This window comes from Gigantopelta aegis, chromosome 3 (genome assembly GCF_016097555.1).
Source record: "Gigantopelta aegis isolate Gae_Host chromosome 3, Gae_host_genome, whole genome shotgun sequence".
NCBI classification, from domain to species: Eukaryota; Metazoa; Mollusca; class Gastropoda; order Neomphalida; family Peltospiridae; genus Gigantopelta; species Gigantopelta aegis.
Window position 1 is genome coordinate 89,569,693 of NC_054701.1, and position 18,234 is coordinate 89,587,926.

At 37.5% G+C, this 18,234-nt stretch overlaps 1 protein-coding gene across 4 annotated transcripts in view; it reads left to right on the top strand.

The window, feature by feature from the left end:
* Positions 1-18,234, top strand: part of LOC121369295 (S-adenosylhomocysteine hydrolase-like protein 1) — a 199,568-nt gene that overhangs the window by 123,569 nt on the left and 57,765 nt on the right. The window lies entirely within an intron of this gene.

Here is an 18,234-nt window from a genome sequence, read left to right on the forward strand (position 1 = left end):
ATGTCCAGGGTAATTTCTTCTTCAATGGATGAAAAATTGATGTTTACTAGCTACCAGCTTTATGATTTAGTTTTGTCAGTATGCAGGAGATGATGCAGATTTTGATGATGTTTATCTTCAATGGATGACAAATTGATGTTTACTAGCTACCAGCTTTATGATTCAGTTTTGTCAGTATACAGGAGATGATGCAGATTTTGATGATGTTTATCTTCAATGGATGACAAATTGATGTTTACTAGCTACCAGCTTTATGATTCAGTTTTGTCAGTATACAGAAGATGATGCAGATTTTGATGATGTTTATCTTCAATGGATGACAAATTGATGTTTACTAGCTACCAGCTTTATGATTCAGTTTTGTCAGTATACAGGAGATGATGCAGATTTTGATGATGTTTATCTTCAATGGATGACAAATTGATGTTTACTAGCTACCAGCTTTATGATTCAGTTTTGTCAGTATACAGGAGATGATGCAGATTTTGATGATGTTTATCTTCAATGGATGACAAATTGATGTTTACTAGCTACCAGCTTTATGATTCAGTTTTGTCAGTATACAGGAGATGATGCAGATTTTGATGATGTTTATCTTCTAGGGATGTAGCTTGGTGATAGAGTGTCTGCCAGAAGTGTGATGGTTCCTTGGATTGATCACCCTTAATAGACAGTTTGTTCCCCTTATGACTGGCACTGGTACATGGAAGGCTGTCGTACATACATAGACAGAACCACATACCAGTTGTTTTGCCATGTTATTTATTGCACGAGTTTATAGTGTGCAAGAATATTATACGACTAGACCGCATAGCGTTCAAGTAGTATAAATTTTGTACACTGTAACCGAGTGCAATAAATAACATGGCAAAACAACTGATATATGTATGTGGTTCTGTATGTATTACATACCACCATTGTATGTTATGATTAACAAAAGTTAATTAAATAACACTTTGTCTGGAAAGTTGGTTGAACTTTATGGAATTGACAGAACTCTAAGCGTCCTGGCTAGGAACATGATGTCATTCGGGTGAACACGTACTACACATGCAAGATTTTGTATCACATGTATGTTCAATACATGTACAATATTATTTTTATTGTACGGTCAGAATTGTCTTTATTAAGATTAAATGGGTATGCAATAAATGTACCATCGTGTTTGTGAGAAAGTGCATATCAAAGATCCCTTGCTGTATTTTTGTTTGTTTGTTTGTAGAAGTAGCTTATATGGTGTTATTGGACTTTCACTATCTTGACCATGCATTGAAATAACTAGCTGTTGTTCAACGTTTGGCAAGATGTCGTTAAACAACTAATCCTAGCATTTCTTATTTTATCTTCTGTTGCTTATTTTGGACATTCATTTAGTATAATGTTAAACAGTTGTACCTGTACATAATCACAACAGAGTTACTTTTCTTGACATTCTGGCTATAAATAGCAAAAGAAGGTACAAAGGGTAAAATTAGGTACCCTAAAATCTTAAAAATCAATCGATACATTTTTATAATTTTCAAAAAGTTTATAGTAAGAGAACTGCTGTTTAAAATTTGTCAAAGTAGATGAAATGCGGTGTCTGATTTCAAAAGATTTCAAACCCATAACCACCTGGTAGGGGCACTTATAATCATATCTATTCTGTCTTTATTACATACCCTCAAATTATTTTCTAGCAGGAAGCCTGGGGGTGTGGGGAGACAAAAACTAATGTAAAACGTGCATAATGGTGTGTACCCTGTAACCTGAATAACATATGTGCAAATTTATTGTTTTTCAAGCAACAATGTGGCAAATTGTTGCCAGTGGGCATTGTGTTAACTTTTAATGGCTTCTTATCAAATTCATTATGATGGATAACTTCATATGGCGTGCGGTTGGGTGTTTTAGTGCCTTCCATGGATGAATGTTTGCACTGATTTTATAATCATGTCACATCATGTGTAATGGTTGTTTTGTAATCATGTCACATCATGTGTAATGGTTGTTTTATAATCATGTCACATCATGTGTAATGGTTGTTTTATAATCATGTCACATCATGTGTAATGGTTGTTTTATAATCATGTCACATCATGTGTAATGGTTGTTTTGTAATCATGTCACATCATGTGTAATGGTTGTTTTGTAATCATGTCACATCATGTGTAATGGTTGTTTTATAATCATGTCACATCATGTGTAATGGTTGTTTTATAATCATGTCACATCATGTGTAATGGTTGTTTTATAATCATGTCACATCATGTGTAATGGTTGTTTTGTAATCATGTCACATCATGTGTAATGGTTGTTTTGTAATCATGTCACATCATGTGTAATGGTTGTTTTGTAATCATGTCACATCATGTGTAATGGTTGTTTTGTAACCATGTCACATCATGTGTAATGGTTGTTTTGTAATCATGTCACATCATGTGTAATGGTTGTTTTGTAATCATGTCACATCATGTGTAATGGTTGTTTTGTAATCATGTCACATCATGTGTAATGGTTGTTTTGTAATCATGTCACATCATGTGTAATGGTTGTTTTGTAATCATGTCACATCATGTGTAATGGTTGTTTTGTAATCATGTCACATCATGTGTAATGGTTGTTTTGTAATCATGTCACATCATGTGTAATGGTTGTTTTGTAATCATGTCACATCATGTGTAATGGTTGTTTTATAATCATGTCACATCATGTGTAATGGTTGTTTTGTTTTTGATAAAACACTAACCTTGCGTTAAAGCTCTTATAAAGAAAACCTCCATCAGAGCTGACTAAAAGTTAAAACTTTGTTTTGTTTAAAGACATCACTAGAACACATTAATTTATTAATCATCAGCTATTGGATTTAAAACATTTGATAATTTTATCATATAGTCTTAGAGAGGAAACCCGTTGCATTTTTCCATTTGCAACAGGCAATCATTTACCTGCAAACTGGCAGGTGGTTGGTAAAATTTGCATCCCAGTCCTGGGAAGGCATCAAAAACAATTAGTTTGAAAAACCCAGAACAGTGTGCTTGAACCATGATTAGACATGTATCCTGCAATCGCTACATACATGTGTACATTGGCAAGATATGATGACTAGATAAATTTCTGTATTTTCAGTCACTGACCAAAAATATACTAGACTCGAGTATTTCACACAAGATATTTAATAAACATTCTCTTTAAAGCATTTGTTTCAGTACATTATAAATATACAATAATGTTTTGTATGATGATAAAGATACCAAACTTGTATATTTATCTGTGAATTAGTTTAAAAATGCTTATATGATTTTACAAAGAATGATGTCATGTATCTCGCATGACGTGGTACTGCAAAATCCTTGCTATAGGTTGATAATACTCAATTTGTGTACAAAAACTGGAATGAACTATTTCTGTTGGATTGCAGGATAAATAAAATCTCTGGTTACTGCCTTAAGATATCTGTTTTATCCTGCTCAGGTCAAATGGCAAATGCCTCATGGTAGAGCGTCACAGCATTGGCCATTATAACCTGAGCAGGATATAAAACAAGTGTCACAGCATCGGCCATTATAACCTGAGCAGGATATAAAACAAGTGTCACAGCATCGGCCATTATAACCTGAGCAGGATATAAAACAAGTGTCACAGCATCGGCCATTATAACCTGAGCAGGACTTAAAACAAGTGTCACAGCATCGGCCATTATAACCTGAGCAGGATATAAAACAAGTGTCACAGCATCGGCCATTATAACCTGAGCAGGATATAAAACAAGTGTCACAGCATCGGCCATTATAACCTGAGCAGGATATAAAACAAGTGTGTTTTGTTTAACCCCACCACTAGAGCACATTGATTTATTAATCATCGGCTATTGGATGTCAAACATTTGGTAATTTTGACATATAGTCTTAGAGAGGAAACCGTCTACATTTTTCCATTAGTAACAAGGGATCTTTTATATGCACCATCATACAAATAGGATAGCACATACCACGGCCTTTGAATTGAAATAGCCCAATGAGCCCACCAACACGGATTGATCCCAATCCAACCATGCATCTGGTGAGTGCTTTACCATTGGACTACGTCCTGCTCCATCACAGGATAAAGCTGATATCTTAAGCCAGCTATTCTCTAGGTACAAGCACAGAAATAAATCGGTTAGAGAATGAACTAATCAATTAATAACTAGGTCAAGTAACCTTCAGTTTGTAACATGCAACCAAGTATTTTTGTTTTAACAAAGGCATGACACCCAAGACTCGACAGGATGGGAGTACGTGGTTTGTGGATACAACTGATATTATCACTTGACATAAATACAGTACTGGGATAATGACCAAGATATCATCATGACTGTAAAATCAATGCAAACATGTGACGGATTTGCTCTGAAGATTGTGTTGCAATGACCAAATGTTTGACATTCAATATCCATGCATATGTGCTTTGCAGCGTTTGAAATAAACACTTGTCCGTTTGTCCTGACAAGTGAAAATCTATTCTGACAAGCTAAATGTACCTGGGGGGTTGTCCTGTGGACAAGTGAAAATGTTCATTGCAGTTTCATTTTAAACAATCAAAAACATTGTCCTTGTACTTGAATAAAACAAACCATTTATTTAGACAATGTAAATGTTGGCAGACAAGTAAATTTCTAGAGAAGTAATTGTCCTTTGGACTAGTAAAACATTCTGCTTATTTCTATCACTGCTTTGGTATTGTGATTTTAAAAAAAGTTAAAAGAATAAAAAAAGAAAAAAAAGAGAGTTGTTATGGTATACTGCAACTGAATGTTTTGACATATAAATGTTTTGTTGAGGTGTTAGAAGTAACTATGCCATGATAGCGCAGTGGATAAGACATCCTGTTAAAGACTGGTTGGTGCTGGGTTCGTATCCTAATACCGGCTCTAGCCCAGACTAAGTTCACACTTTAACCTGACTTTACTTTCACATTGCTTGACATTTTGTTTTTTTCTATGACAAATGTCTTCTCTGTCATGTCGTATAATATGACCAATAGAGTAATGAAGTGTTTTGTTTGAAAAGATACGTGTACATGCAATCTATAGCCACCCACGCCACCACACTCCCAGAGTTGTGAAGACATCTGGGACCAGCCAGGAGCCAGGCCAGTGATCTGGTCATGATTAGTATGGCGTTGATCAATCAATATTGGTATTGTTCCAGTGTGTATCGGTGTGTGTTCTCGCAGCAGGTGCTCGTGTTAATTACACACCTGTCTAACACACACCAATCTTCATTTCCTTCCAGTACACAGCATGATGTAGCTCAGGGGAGTAGAGAGCTTGGTGAGGCGGCAGTCATAGATCATTGAGGATTCCTCAATGGACTCAGTAGGGTTTTTTTCTTCCAACCAGTGCCCATTGATATATATATATTTGTCTCTTCATAACCCAAATAATTAAAACTATAATATAATCTAAAAAGACTTAATTTCAGACATGTACTAATAATACAGACAACAAAGCCAAATTAATGGAATAAAAATGGCGTAGCATTTGTTTATTATCTTATAATGAAATACACAAAAACCGATCCCTATAGCAGACACGAGGTGGCCAGGCACCGACTAATACGCCTACCCCATCCAGGTTTTTGCCCTGGCAGCACAGCCACACCCTCCCTAGGTTCCCCAATGGGAGGGCCCCCTGGTGCACCCCTCATGTGCATAAAGGGAAGCACGAGGGTCCCCAACGAGAATGCCCACATACACATCCCTTCCGAGTGTCCACCAACGAAAGGTGGGGTGCACCTACCTAAGCCATTATAGCTTACCTATCTCCAACGAGAGTTACCAACATAAAGATAAATGTGTCCGGCCACCACCAATCCGCCATCAGATAGAATGCTCTATAATATCCTGCTACACCGAAATGTCACTGCCAATGGCCAATGTCCATGGTAAACAGACCAGTCACACATTTCTTGTTTCATAGGTTACCTACAAGAAAGAAATCTAACCCCAGCAGTAACTGTCCTTCAACATTTGTCACACATACTGTTGAACACTTAAAAATTGTGTCGCTGTAAACTAATCATCGAATTGCAGATATATATACATACAATGTAATAGATACTAACTGGTACTGAATAAACTTTATGCATAACAAAACAATACATGCTAACGCCACAATAACAAGTGTTATATAATACAGAATTTGGGAAGGTGGGTGGGGTGTCCAAAATGAGCCCCAAACATTTAAACACAGAAACCAATTCGGCCTAGAGGGTAATTGAACAATTAGTCTAAAACCATGTGGGTAGGAGATTAATTATAACAAACGGGTCTCACTCCACTCTTTGGTTTTTTCGAGACAAAGGAATTTATGGCTTGGTAATTAGCATTCGCCAAAATATATATATATATATATAAAAAAAATATTATTATTATTATTTTTTTTTTATCCAACTCATATCTTTCCGATCTTGCAACTCCTATCTTTCAACTTCTTTCATTGTCCACCTCCACATCCCAGTCCTTGTCTATCCATCTGTGACAGGTGCTTGTATCTTGTGGCTATATGTGCCACTCACCTGACATTTCCCATCATCTTTAGCTGTGCCTCATAATATTTATCAAAAGCCATTGTGGAATATGTGGAAGAGGGCAAACACTTGCAGTCATTGGCGGCACTGGGTTTTTTTGCCTATACTGTTAAATATATGATGTGATATGATAGAACACATTGGACCCAGTCAAATTATTTATGGGTGCTTGCCCTTCTGTACACACTATAGATATGGTCCTGATTGTGGAAAATTGCATATGAAAATCCCTTAAAAATAGTATTTGCAATGAGCGGGGCATGCTCAGTGAGTTTCGTCTGTTACTATCCAGACCAGGGTTCAGTAAGTAACGTAGCTTATTAAAACCCTGCAGTAGTTAAGAAAACTGTATAAATTATACAATATATTAATACAAATGGCAACTGAAGAGGTGTGTTCAAACCTTCTTCGGGGTGTATACCTACCAAATCAAATCCCGTACCCGACAATAGTAACATAAGTGGCTAAAACTCCTACCTGCAGCATATCAATCGACATAAACGCCACAGATATAAATACTACCACCCCTCACCCTTAAAGTGAATCACAAAGAATTGGGGATCAAGCTGCTCATTTCTGAGATAATGGGTAGTATTAATGACTACACTGCTACCACAGAAAGAAAATGGGTTAAATTTAGGCTTAGGGTTAAGAAAATCATACAGTAATAATAACAGTAATTAATTTTGTCAAAAGGTTAACTTTAACAAATTAAATCTGCAAAAATATTTGGATATGGCGCCATAACTGTTTTACCCTCTGGCAGAAACCCTGGTGAACATTCCTTCCTGGCTTTCTCTCCTGTTTTAATTACTGGTGTGTATGATGTGGCATGTCTTCGTCACTTAATGAACAGGAGTATATATGTATGACATCTCATGAGCTATGGACCTGTTTCACTGCAGACGATGGATGTGAGATGTAGGATGCTAGATTAGACCGATGAGAAGAAAGTATTGATATCCACCGTATCAGACAAGTGCTTTGTCACTTGTAATTAGTTATGGTCTGGTACGTCAGTTATATCAACTCCCAAGATCTATATGCTATAGTTGTACATTAAGTTTTATTGGTTATTGCCGGCAAAGAAAACAACAGGAATCTCTTGTGATTAGTTATGGTCTTATACATTTGTTATATCAGCTGCCAAGATCTATACTATTATACTATATATAGCAGTGGTAGCACATTTGGATTTATTGGTTGAGTACGGTAGACCAAAGACAAGTGCAAAAGAACGTTTGTCGAATGATCAGTATCAAGTACATAGCTATTGGGTATCTGATAGAGATGATATTTGAAAGAAAAGAAACCTGCTGCTATGTACCATGAGTGCTAATTGTTCCAGTTAGCAGACTACATGTTGTGTGTGCATGATGGCAGAAAATTCCTCTGTTCCAGTTAGCAGACTGCATGTTGTGTGTGCATGATGGCAGAAAATTCCTCTGTTCCAGTTAGCAGACTGCATGTTGTGCGTGCATGATGGCAGAAAATTCCTCTGTTCCAGTTAGTAGACTGCATGTTGTGTGTGCATGATGGCAGAAAATTCCTCTGTTCCAGTTAGCAGACTGCATTGTATGTGTGCATGATGGCAGAAATGTTTCCTTTCCAGTTAAGCAGACTGCATGTTGTGTGTGCATGATGGCAGAATGTTTCATCTTTCCAGTTAAGCAGACTGCATATTGTGTGTGCATGTTGTGTGTACATGTTGTGTGTGCATGTTGTGTGTGCATGATGGCAGAATGTTTCATCTTTCCAGTTAAGCAGACTGCATGTTGTGTGTGCATGTTGGCAGAATGTTTCATCTTTCCAGTTAAGCAGACTGCATGTTGTGTGTACATGTTGTGTGTGCATGTTGTGTGTGCATGATGGCAGAATGTTTCATCTTTCCAGTTAAGCAGACTGCATGTTGTGTGTGCATGATGGCAGAATGTTTCATCTTTCCAGTTAAGCAGACTGCATGTTGTGTGTGCATGATGGCAGAATGTTTCATCTTTCCAGTTAAGCAGACTGTGTGTTGTGTGTGCATGATGGCAGAATGTTGTATGTGCATGTTATGTGTGCATGATGGCAGAAATGTTTCATCTTTCCAGTTAAGCAGACTGCATGTTGTGTGTGCATGTTGTGTGTGCATGATGTGTGTGCATGATGGCAGAATGTTTCATCTTTCCAGTTAAGCAGACCGCATGTTGTGTGTGCATGTTGTGTGTGCATGATGTGTGTGCATGATGGCAGAATGTTTCATCTTTCCAGTTAAGCAGACTGCATGTTGTGTGTGCATGTTGTGTGTGCATGATGTGTGTGCATGATGGCAGAATGTTTCATCTTTCCAGTTAAGCAGACTGCATGTTGTGTGTGCATGGTGTGTGTGCATGATGGCAGAATGTTTCATCTTTCCAGTTAAGCAGACTGCATGTTGTGTGTGCATGTTGTGTGTGCATAATGGCAAAAATGTTTCATCTTTCCAGTTAAGCAGACTGCGTGTTGTGTGTGCATGGTGTGTGTGCATGATGGCAGAATGTTTTATCTTTCCAGTTAAGCAGACTGCATGTTGTGTGTGCATGTTGTGTGTGCATGATGGCAGAATGTTTCATCTTTCCAGTTAAGCAGACTGCATGTTGTGTGTACATGTTGTGTGTGCATGTTGTGTGTGCATGATGGCAGAATGTTTCATCTTTCCAGTTAAGCAGACTGCATGTTGTGTGTACATATTGTGTGTGCATGTTGTGTGTGCATGATGGCAGAATGTTTTATCTTTCCAGTTAAGCAGACTGCATGTTGTGTGTGCATGATGGCAGAATGTTTCATCTTTCCAGTTAAGCAGACTGCATGTTGTGTGTGCATGATGGCAGAATGTTTCATCTTTCCAGTTAAGCAGACTGCATATTGTGTGTGCATGGTGTGTGTGCATGATGACGGAATGTTTCATCTTTCCAGTTAAGCAGACTGCATGTTGTGTGTGCATGATGGCAGAATGTTTTATCTTTCCAGTTAAGCAGACTGCATGTTGTGTGTGCATGTTGTGTGTGCATGATGGCAGAATGTTTCATCTTTCCAGTTAAGCAGACTGCATGTTGTGTGTGCATGATGGCAGAATGTTTCATCTTTCCAGTTAAGCAGACTGCATATTGTGTGTGCATGGTGTGTGTGCATGATGACGGAATGTTTCATCTTTCCAGTTAAGCAGACTGCATGTTGTGTGTGCATGATGGCAGAAATGTTTCATCTTTCCAGTTAAGCAGACTGCATGTTGTGTGTACATGGTGTGTGTGCATTGTACATGGTGTGTGTGCATGATGACAGAATGTTTCATCTTTCCAGTTAAGCAGACTGCATGTTGTGTGTGCATGTTGTGTGTGCATGATGGCAGAATGTTTCATCTTTCCAGTTAAGCAGACTGCATGTTGTGTGTGCATGTTGTGTGTGCATGTTGTGTGTGCATGATGGCAGAATGTTTCATCTTTCCAGTTAAGCAGACTGCATGTTGTGTGTGCATGATGGCAGAATGTTTCATCTTTCCAGTTAAGCAGACTGCATGTTGTGTGTGCATGTTGTGTGTGCATGTTGTGTGTGCATGATGGCAGAAATGTTTCATCTTTCCAGTTAAGCAGACTGCATGTTGTGTGTGCATGTTGTGTGTGCATGTTGTGTGTGCATGATGGCAGAAATGTTTCATCTTTCCAGTTAAGCAGACTGCATGTTGTGTGTGCATGTTGTGTGTGCATGTTGTGTGTGCATGATGACAGAATGTTTCATCTTTCCAGTTAAGCAGACTGCATGTTGTGTGTGCATGTTGTGTGTGCATAATGGCAGAATGTTTCATCTTTCCAGTTAAGCAGACTGCATGTTGTGTGTGCATGTTGTGTGTGCATGTTGTGTGTGCATGATGGCAGAAATGTTTCATCTTTCCAGTTAAGCAGACTGCATGTTGTGTGTGCATGTTGTGTGTGCATGATGTGTGTGCATGATGGCAGAATGTTTCATCTTTCCAGTTAAGCAGACTGCATGTTGTGTGTGCATGATGGCAGAATGTTTCATCTTTCCAGTTAAGCAGACTGCATGTTGTGTGTGCATGATGGCAGAATGTTTCATCTTTCCAGTTAAGCAGACTGCATCTCACTATTTAAAGCATTTCACATATGGCTAGTTTAACATTGAAGAACAGAGTATATTCTAAAAAACAAATTATTAAAACTATTTAAAATTTTCAGTTTGATTTAAAGTAAAATGATGGAGTAATATATGCAGAGTAAATAAATCTATTATAATGACATTAGACTTTTTTTATACATCCCTATGCACATGGGTGCAAATTGTTCTCTGTACTATGTAAACAAAGTACTCCTGACATTCTTACCTGAGTTAATGATGGAGACTGATGTGTGTGCGATATGCACTGACAGTAAGTTCTAGTTAATTAGACATATTGGTTGAATTATATATTTCAATAATCTATTCTTTCATTATTTTTTACCTTTTAACATATCAATTTATTGCTGTTAGGATGTACAGTGAAATCTGTGTTGAGCACTTACCTTAAATGTATTAACTGATCTGTTAACACAGGTGGCTTGCTAATACAGTTTAGTCTCTAATAGCTTATTTAAAAGGAATTAAATGTGAACCCCAAGATGTGTTTTTGCTTCATGCAGATGGCTGCTAGAGTATGTGTAGGTTTGACTGTATATTGAGTAATGTCTTTGAATGTAAAAACAGTTTACATGTCAGTTAATGAATGCTGTTTACATGAATACTGTCTATAGTTAAATTGTCTAAAGTGAATGCTTTTTATAATCACAGAAAAATAGACTGAATCACAAAATTCACTAACTGAAATAAATGTTTTACTTTTTGCAGAATTTTCATTATTAATTTTGTTTAGTTAATTTAGGAAGGTATTTGTTACAGGATCAGGTATCACTTGAACAAGCAGGGGAAACACGTAGCCTAGTGGTATAGTGTTCGCTTGATGTGCGGTCAGTTTGGGATCAATTCCCATCAGTGGGCCCATTGGGCTATTTCTCACGACTGGTACATCAAAAGCCTTGGTATGTGTTATCCTGTCTATGGGATGGTGCATATAAAAGATGCCTTGCTACTAATTGAAAAGTGTAACCCATAAAGTGGCGACAGCGGGTTTTCTCTCTCAATATCTGTGTGGTCCTTAACCATAATGTCCGACGCCATATAACTATAAATAAAATATGTTGAGTTTTTGCTGGTCATTTTATGATGCATGAAATGGAGGTGAAAACTCAGCATGACACAGTTAGGTGGAATCAGACCTATAGTAAATATACCCCGTCAGTTGTTGTCCAACACCGATGAAATCAATCTGTATGGTTTAGGTGGAATCAGACCTATAGTAAATATACCCCGTCGGTTGTTGTCCAACACCGATGAAATCAATCTGTATGGTTTAGGTGGAATCAGACCTATAGTAAATATACCCCGTCGGTTGTTGTCCAACACCGATGAAATCAATCTGTATGGTTTAGGTGGAATCAGACCTATAGTAAATATACCCCGTCGGTTGTTGTCCAACACCGATGAAATCAATCTGTATGGTTTAGGTGGAATCAGACCTATAGTAAATATACCCTGTAGGTTGTTGTCCAACACCGATGAAATCAATCTGTATGGTTTAGGTGGAATCAGACCTATAGTAAATATACCCCGTCGGTTGTTGTCCAACACCGATGAAATCAATCTGTATGGTTTAGGTGGAATCAGACCTATAGTAAATATACCCCGTCGGTTGTTGTCCAACACCGATGAAATCAATCTGTATGGTTTAGGTGGAATCAGACCTATAGTAAATATACCCCGTCGGTTGTTGTCCAACACCGATGAAATCAATCTGTATGGTTTAGGTGGAATCAGACCTATAGTAAATATACCCCGTCGGTTGTTGTCCAGCACCGATGAAATCAATCTGTATGGTTTAGGTGGAATCAGACCTATAGTAAATATACCCCGTCGGTTGTTGTCCAGCACCGATGAAATCAATCTGTATGGTTTAGGTGGAATCAGACCTATAGTAAATATACCCCGTCGGTTGTTGTCCAGCACCGATGAAATCAATCTGTATGGTTTAGGTGGAATCAGACCTATAGTAAATATACCCCGTCGGTTGTTGTCCAGCACCGATGAAATCAATCTGTATGGTTTAGGTGGAATCAGACCTATAGTAAATATACCCCGTCGGTTGTTGTCCAGCACCGATGAAATCAATCTGTATGGTTTAGGTGGAATCAGACCTATAGTAAATATACCCCGTCGGTTGTTGTCCAGCACCGATGAAATCAATCTGTATGGTTTAGGTGGAATCAGACATATAGTAAATATACCCCGTCGGTTGTTGTCCAACACCGATGAAATCAATCTGTATGGTTTAGGTGGAATCAGACCTATAGTAAATATACCCTGTCGGTTGTTGTCCAACACTGATGAAATCAATCTGTATGGTAATAAAATCTGATATACAGTGAAACCCCTGAAACCGGACACCCTTAGTACCAACAAAAAGTCTGGTTTTAAAAGGTAGCCAGTTTAAAGAGGTTAAGTTTTGTACTAATTTTTCATAAAAGACCAACAAAAAAGTCCGGTTTTTGAAAAGGTACCAACAAAAAAGTCATGTTTTAAGAGGTTTTTAGATAGGTTAAGTTCTGTTCTAACTTTTAAAAACAGACTGTGCTTGGGCATTGTTATTAAACATTGTAAACTGACTGCAAGTGTGTTCTGTATTGCAATTGGTTAATTACCTTCTTTTTCCGGGATCAAATAGATAATAACACCCGGAAAGCTAATGACGTCATTAGCAATTGGAAGAGGCCAAGTTGATGATTCAAGGGCCTACAGTTAGATTGTAGTCAGGTATTTTTTTCAAGAAATACCAAATATACAGACAGTTCTGTAGAAAAACGATTCAGCTAACGCCTTCGGTCAAAAATGACATTTGCGGACTCAAATAGACAATAACACCTGGAAAGCTAAAAACTCCATAGGGTTATCTCCCAAGTGTAATCTGTTGGAAGTGAAAAAGAATATTCTTTGTTTACTCTTAAGTAAATATCTATAGGATTAATGTCGTTGTCTTGGAGCACAAGTATGTTCAAATAAACTTGAAGTTCAGGTGATTATCCCGTAAATAATAGTCATGCAAATTTTATTCTATTCTTGTAACATGAATCTTAAAAATAATAAACATCTAGTCCAAAGTTCAAACTTGTATTAGAAAATAATGTAAATATAATAAAAATAAATAAATATTATTATTAAAAAGATTTGTAATAAATAATTATATTATTTGTTATTAGAAAATAGATAATAAATATTGATAATTATTATATTATTTATTTGTTAGAAAGTAGATAATAAAAATATTTGTTAGGCCTATAAGTATATAGGTTATAAAAATATATATTATATATTATTAGAAAAGAGATAATAAAAAATAGAAAATAATTATTTATTAATAGAAAATAAAAAATAAAAATGCATAATAATTTTAATATTAGAAAATAGATGACAAAAATAGATAATTACAGTATTTATTGTGATCGGATTTTGAATTAATTAGTTACTTACGGGTAGTTTATTGTAAAAATAAAAATAAAAATCTATGAAATAATTACTCTCGTGAATTCCCATGATGTAAGCTTGCAGGAATCTAATATCAAGCTGCAGGAATTATAAATGGATTCTGATAGATTTTGATTAAAAATCAAGACCTGCCTGACGGGAAGTAATATCTTCCATACTTTCTATATGAAATGTGTAATTAATGGAGACAGGTTATGTAACGGTGTGAATGTAATACTCAGTAGGACACAGCGCTCCTGTGAATGTTTGATCTTGGCTGTAGGAATACGATACCTAACGTTATGTCACGGTGAATGACAGACAACCCATGCAGAGTTCACTGTTCACTTGCCAGTTGTCAGGGACTGTGACCATTTTGTGCAGTCCATAGCCGAGTTGTACTATTTTACAAGTTGTACTATTTTACGTGATCATCGGAACAGGTAGCAGAGTGCAGAACAGGTTTATAGGAGCCGGTGGTGTTTACATTTGAACTGGGTGTTTACTGTAACTCTGTCACCAATGTTTGACTGGGAGTTACCTGGTGGTGATACTGCTGGCTGCACAGGGAACTCCGGGAATCTGTCCGCTGATAAAGGAATGAGTTATCTCGACAAATTAGTTAACGAAGGTGGGTCACCTGTGGTGAACTGTATATGTAGTGTGCAGGGCTGTTTGGTGTGCTTGATGGTATAACTAATGGTTTTGGCACTACGTTTTGTCATTGAGATTTGTCATTCAGAAAATTGTGGACTTTTACTTGTAATGTTAGGTGTGACTGCCTCTTAGGTGTGACTGCCTCTATGTGACTATGTGTCTATGTGTGACTGTGTGACTGTGTCTGTGCCCATGCCTCTGTCTCTAGCACTGGTTGGCCATCCATCTGCCCATCCATCCACCTATACATCCATCCATCCAACCATCCAACCAACCAACCAACCAACCAACCAACCATCCAACCAGCCAGCCATCCATGTGTCAGTCCATCATCCTTGCAGTAAAGTCCAGACTGTTTGTTAGACTGAAATGAAATCAGATCCTATCCAAAGAGAGATTGCCTTTGCCAATCGAAAGGTCAGCATCACTTATTAAAGTAGTGGTCACACTTGTAGGATATTGGACACTGTACAACGGTGATACATGAGCTTTTGGACTGATTGGGTTTGGGTTAAACATAGATATTCAATCTGCACTGTCTATCAGATTATGGAGTTTTAAGCTAATGCTACAATGTGTGTCATACACAATGAACATCTGAGAAATTCATCACTCGATCAGTGGAAGTTGACACACACATTTGGTATGTTCAGGATAGTCAGAAAGAAAGAAAGAAATGTTTTATTTAACGACACACTCAACACATTTTATTTACGGTTATATGGCATCAGACATATGGTTAAGGACTACACAGATTTTAAGAGGAAACCTGCTGTCGCCACTACATGGGCTGCTCTTCCGATTAGCAGCAATGGATCTTTTATTTGCGCTTCCCACAGGCAGGATAGCACAAACCATGGCCTTTGTTGAACCAGTTATGGATCACTGGTCGGTGCAAGTGGTTTACACCTACCCTTTGAGCCTTGCGGAGCACTCACTCAGGGTTTGGAGTCGGTATCAGGATTAAAAATTCCATGCCTCGACTGGGATCCGAACCCAGTACCTACCAGCCTGTAGACCGAAGGCTTGCCACGACGCCACCGAGGCCGGTAGGATAGTCAGTGTTACCAAACAATTTGACTGGCTCACATCTTGTTCTATCCAATAACATTTAATTTAATGTTTGGCACAAAAATCAGTCTAGTGACCGACTGCTAACGCTCTGCTTCCTGAACATACCTCTAATTTTACTAGTGTTTCTGAACTTGGTTTTATTATATAAGAACTCTACATGTAATTGGTGTGGTTGTTGACCCTATTGTGTAAAGTACCCTAGGGCCATGCATGTACCTTAATTGACTAACATAGCCATTGTGAGGATGGACCACAGTCATATAGAGTCTTCAGCTAACCAAAAAAGGACACTTTGATAATTAAAAAACAATCTAGGAGGTGACAAGAGCTTTCTGCCCCCTTCTGGTTATTGCCCTGGTGAGAACTTCTAGTCTATTAATAACTGGTCAGTTGGAGTGAACTGGGCTAACACTTTAGACTGGTTCTTGAGTGACCGACCCTGGACAGCAGGAGGCTATTGTTATCAAGTTACTTCATGGTTTGCCTACTGGTTATGGGATACATTGTTCAAATTAACTCTCTGTTAATATGGTGCGGAAGAAACATGTGGCCAGTAAAGGGTGTAAGTAAAACTACCTTCATTGTATTTGTCTTGTGATTACTACTTAAACAGGTATTTTACGGGTACAGTAAAATACACTTATAACCAACATGCTTACAATGAACTATGTGTATTGCATAGACCAAACTGAAAGTCCCATTTTATTTCCCTAGATATTAATGGCCAACTTATGCAAATGTGTACAACGAACTACTGCTAAAACAAACTAACTTTCCTGGTCCCTTCCGGTTCGTTATAAGAGTACTTTACATGTATTTGTAATATGTATGTTGTTATTACAAACAGAGGATAGAGTACATGTATTTGTAATATGTATGTTGTTATTACAAACAGAGGATAGAGTACATGTATTTGTAATATGTATGTTGTTATTACAAACAGAGGATAGAGTACATGTATTTGTAATATGTATGTTGTTATTACAAACAGAGGATAGAGTACATGTATTTGTAATATGTATGTTGTTATTACAAACAGAGGATAGAGTACATGTATGTTGCAGTTTTTGGGCAGGTAGATACAATTTATATCTGACAGAGTGAAACCTGTAAATATATATCACATGTCGAGTTGTCCCTGTGCATTAACTCAGAAAAAAGCTGCGGGACGTAGCCCAGTGGTAAAGCACTCACTTGATACGCGGTCGGTCTAGGATCGATCCCTGTTGGTTGGCCCATGGGGCTATTTCTCATTCCAGCCAGTGCACCATGCTATCCTGTCTGTGGGATGGTGCATATAAAAAATCCCTTGCTTCTAATGGAAAAATGTAGTGGGTTTCCTCTCTAGACTGTCAAAATTACCAAATGTTTGACATCCAATAACCGATGATTAATAAATCAATGTGATCTAGTGGTGTTGTTAAACAAAACAAACTTTTCTTTTTAACTGAGAAAAAGTTGTTTTGTTTAAGGGCACCACAGGAGCACGTTGATTTTTTAATCATTAGTTATTGGATGTCAAACATTTGATATTTCTTTACTCATAGTGTTAGAGATGAAACCCTCTAAATAGTTCCATTAGCAGCAAGGGATCTGTTGTATGCTCTTTACCACAGACAGGTCAACTCATGAAAGTGAGATAAACAGATTGAACTAAAAGTGTGACATTATTTGATTATGTAATAGTCCTTTGGGTTGCACACCATTATTTACTTTTGCAAGCATTGCAGTACCATTTCTGTGTCACAGTGTATTCTGTGCAAAAATAAAACTGTCAGTGTTTCTGCCAGACATACACTTTTGGGTATGGTGCTGTGAAATTTAGTATTTACAATGTGTGTGCTGAATGCAGCCGCAGTCCATCCATCCATCCATCCATTTATCCAACCAGTTGTCCATCCATCCATCCATCCATCCATCCGTCCATCTATTCATCCATCCAAAACCCACCCGACCACCCACCCATCCATCCATCCATCCATCCAGTTATCCATGCATAACAAAATTTATTTTTGCAAATATTAACAAAGTTCTATAAGTCTGTTGAATTTGCTTATAGCATCAAAATTCAAATGAAATGTACAATGACTTTCTGTGCTACATATTGGCATGTATGTATTTCACAGGTTTAAGACAAACAGTCAGCAACTGTCGTATCTCTAGGCAATATTTGAGTATAATCTAGGTGTTCACATTTTGTCCTAGCATATATCCTGCTCATAAGACATTTTAAAAATGGAGGTAGACACCAAAGCAACATTATGTCCATTCCCTTTGGATAAAAGCTAAATCATATTTTAACTTTTTTTGTGTATTGAGAACTTAATGTTACACAGGTTACAATTGGTTTTTCCCCCTTTTTCCTGCC